Below are 4,149 nucleotides of genomic sequence, written 5' to 3'. Positions count from 1 at the left end.
TCCTAGTGGTTATTTGTTGTACAAGTTGCAGACATGATATCCTATTTACAAACACTATTACAACAAATCCCTCTACTCATTAAGAGAATGTAGCTATATATCTATCCTAACCATTTTGAATACACAGATACAAAATGGTCGTTCATCTATATCCTCTTTTTTTGTTTAGTTCTGTCATTTAAATATTATAGGTGTGTGAACTCAGCAAAGTATTCCAAATAGTTCAGTAGTCTGTAATAGTATTGGGTCTTCCGCTTGACTTGCAATGTCAAAAGTTGTTGACCTGAGTCCCCTACAGCTCAACATGACAACATGGCTTTACTTCATATACTTCGTTTTTATACTGGATGGTTAAGACAAAGATAAAGCAAGACCTATGTAACAAGAACTGTAGCTTTTGGATCTGATAAGGTCAGTCAAATCCCCTCAAGATTTATCCCGAGACCCTGTACCTCAGTTTGTAGATCCTCTGTCAGTGTCAGCCATGTAGATGAGTCACGGCCATTGCTTGGCCAATGTGCTCTCTGTAAAAGCCTGAGAGAATGTTTTCCCTCCATGTGACTCTCCTTAGGCATACACTACATCATCGATTACTTTCCTCTGTGGCCCCATAATCTCCTTGATCAGAAAATTTGGAACACACCTGAGTTACATGTTGCTACAGTATAGGTTCTCATATATCCTGAGTCTTAATTGACCTTGGAAGACTAGGGCCAAAATGTTGGCTGTCCTTGCAGCCCTCCTTTTTCTCTAATTTTTGGTCTGCAAACTTAGGTTGTTAAACCTCCAGCAGAGAAGCTTATTGTTATTACCATACAACCTAGGCTATTGAGCTTAACCTCACGATCTGTCTGAATGTCAAATATCTTAGGCATAACATGGAACAGGTATTTTTCACCCAGTATTGATATGTTAAACTTTAAGTCCCTACAGAATATGATGAAAAAAATTAAAATATATTTTAAAAATGGGATAATTATATATATTTACACATAAGTCCAGAAATCTAACCATATACAGTATTGTAGCAGGACAGTCCCGCAACACTCCTTTTCCTGTCTCATGCCTTCATTCACCACCCCCTTCCTTTTTAAACAGTCATCTACCTAACAGACAGCATGGCAGCAACCGGCGTGTCATGACTAGCAGCACATATTCATGAAATTGTTGAGGGTTGGCATAGTGGAAGCCTTCAGGAGTGCAGGGCTTGCCACTTGTCCAGGGGACCATGATTTGGGATGTATTTCACACTGCTGCCATCAGGGATTAGGCACTTCTTGGCCACCATGTCTTCAAATTCATCTGCATTGAACTTGGAGGCTCTACTTTTTGGAGATGTAGATCTTCTGATGGCCAGGGAACTTAAACTTGGCCCTGCGTAGTGCCTCGATCACATGTTCCTTGTTCTGCAGCTTCGTGCAGATAAACATGATGACCTGTCCAATGTGAACCCTTGCCACTGTGCCCTGGGGCTTCCCAAAGGCACCCTGAATGCCAGTCTGGAGCCTGTCAGCCCCAGCACAGGACAACATCTTGTTGATGTGGATGACGTGGAAAGGGTGGAGCCGCACCCAGATATGGAAGCCATCTTTGACACAGCTTTTTACCCCATGTACTTGTTGGCACAAATCCAGGCAGCTTTCAGGGCTTTGAGGAGAGCTGCTCATACTCATCAGACACCATGAGGCCACAGAGTGGGAACTCATCCACTTTTGCTTTCTTCTGCCCCAGGTCAAAGATGCAGATCTTGGCATCAGGGACACCTCAGCAGAAGTGAGACTTCGGGTATGGCTTGTTCTTACAATACTAGTAACACCTGGTGGGACAATGTCCCCTGGCAACACCAAAGGCCTTTGAGGGTGTGCCAAAGGAAAAGAGCAATAGTTTCTTTTTTAAATGCACTTCACATTGCTGGGACAAAATACTCAACACCCAGAATTAAGGAAGGAAAGGTTTATTTAGCTCACAATCAGTAGAGATTTCAGTCCATACTCAGCTAGCTCTAAGGCAGAGTGCCACATGACAAAGGGCAGCAGTTTATAGCAAAGAAGAACAGCAAAGAGTAAAGGGAGAAGCAGGAGCTGTGGCAGCTGGCAAGCCTCCCTCCCCTTCTCAAATTTGTATGCAGATTATCTGCCCCAGGGCAGTTGTAGCACTCACACCCATAATACCAGCCTATTGGATCATGAATTAATCACAAACTTTAGAAGCTGCCCCAGTGACTGCATAAGACTTTGGGGCACAACTAGACACAAACCATAACATACATCCCTTGCATCTTGTTTTTTTTGCTGTGAAGCCTAAAAGAAATGAACACAAAAAGCAAAACTGAGACATTCCAAAAGATGGCATAAGATGGGATATTACAAAATTAACACATACTTAAAAGTTAATGAAAATAGCCTTAGGCGCTATTTTTAAAGACTTTGAAATGTTAAGGCCAGGGAGATAGCTCGGTGGCATAAGTGCCTGCCTGGCAAGTGCAAGGTCCTGAGTTCAATCCCTGGTACAAAAAAAAAAAAAAAAAAAAAAAAAACCTTGAAATGTTAAACACTAAGAAAAACAGAAAAGATACTTAAAAAAACTAAAAAGTAACACTTGCAGTGTCTAGGATGGCCACAGGAGCCCATGAACTTGGCACACATAGGGCACATGTGGCAAGCAAATGTGCAGCAGCAAACCAGTGACCCGATCAGACACTACGGGGTGCTTAGCCCCAGTTCTGCAAAACTGGCCTGGCTGCTTTTGAAGAGCAAGGGGAGAGCCCTCACCTTTGCCACCAAAGCCATTCCATGAATCAGACAGTTGTACCCACTGGGAGATGGGCAGCAGGTGATCCAGGGCCTCTGCAGCCTGGGCCTCCCCCACATGCACCAACCCCTGGTTGGAAGTGGAGGCCAAGGCAAGGAGGCCACAACCCTCCTGTGCCCTTGCCCCAGGCCTCTCAGCATCCATGCAGGTGCCTGCCTGGCGAGCACAGGGTCCCGAGTTCAATCCCTGGTACTGTGGCAGCAGGGGACTCCTTTTGGGGCTAGGGAGATAGCTCAGTAAAATAAGTGCCTGCCTAGCAGCCACGCAGGTACCTAACAATAGCATGACCAAGTCATGAGTGTCAGAAAAGATAAACTAACAATGGCAAAAGCCAAGTACAGAGAGGAACAGGCTTCCAGAGAGGTCAGGTATCTCCCTAAAACACCAGGTTTTTCTGTAACCCCAGGTCCCATGGCCCCTTAACTCAGGCAGGAGCTCTGAGCGGTCTGCACGGTGCTAGTCTCATCCTGATAAAGCCATCCATCTTCAGGACCTGGTATCTCTGTGAACCTCACCTTAGGTTCAGGAATGCCTGGGTTCCAACTGAGCTCCCTGTGTCCTGTGGTATTGTGTTTTGTTTTCTTTTGAGACAGAGTCTCACTAGTCTAGGGTGCACTGAACTCACTACTGCAGTGCAGGCTGGCCTCAAACTCAGTGATCTTGCTGCCTCAACCTCTGAGTGCTCGGATTACACTGTGCATGTTAGGTTTAAAGTGACCTGTCCTCCATCTCCTATTGATTTAAGCACACTTCAGAAAACTTCAGTCCCTCATGGCACATAGGCGCCTTACTAGATGGTCATTCATAGAAGAACTGGATTCACTAAATTGTTTGAACTGGGCTCAAATTTGGGATCCTTCTGCCTTAGACTCATGGAGTCCTGAGGATACATCTGCACAGTACCAGACCTGGATTTTGTACTTTTGAAAATATACCTATTACAAAAATTTTAGTTTGAGACTAAGTTGATTAAGTTGACTGACATGAAAAACAAAATCAATCACAGGCAGGAGCGCTCAAGGCAGTGAAAAATGCATTGTGAGACAGCAGCTCCCTTGTGCCAGGCCCACACCCTGGCCTCTTCACCTCAGTGTGTGATAAAACCCTCTGTGCCCTTTCTCAGAGCAGCATTTTATTTTATTTTTTCAGTCTTCAAAGAGTGTTTATCTTTTTTATTTTTATTTTTTTTTAATTTTTATTCATTTTAATGGGAAAAATATCAATGAAACAATTTCTAAACAGGTTAGTAGGACAGTTACAATAATTAATACATTGCATATTGTTGTCTTCATAGTAGTTATTCAGAGGACAAAATGCAGACATGATATCTTTTTTTTT

General features: G+C 43.6%; 1 protein-coding gene and 1 pseudogene across 1 annotated transcript in view; both read right to left on the bottom strand.

The window, feature by feature from the left end:
- Positions 1–4,149, bottom strand: part of Scarb2 (scavenger receptor class B member 2) — an 81,561-nt gene that overhangs the window by 40,889 nt on the left and 36,523 nt on the right. The window lies entirely within an intron of this gene.
- LOC105741137 overlaps positions 1,193–4,149 on the bottom strand; it is a 16,548-nt pseudogene continuing 13,591 nt past the window's right edge.

This window comes from Octodon degus, unplaced genomic scaffold (genome assembly GCF_000260255.1).
Source record: "Octodon degus isolate 3935 unplaced genomic scaffold, OctDeg1.0 scaffold00305, whole genome shotgun sequence".
NCBI lineage: Eukaryota > Metazoa > Chordata > Mammalia > Rodentia > Octodontidae > Octodon > Octodon degus.
The sequence above is the reverse complement of the archived record's forward strand: the minus strand, read 5'-3'. Positions and strand labels throughout refer to the sequence as shown.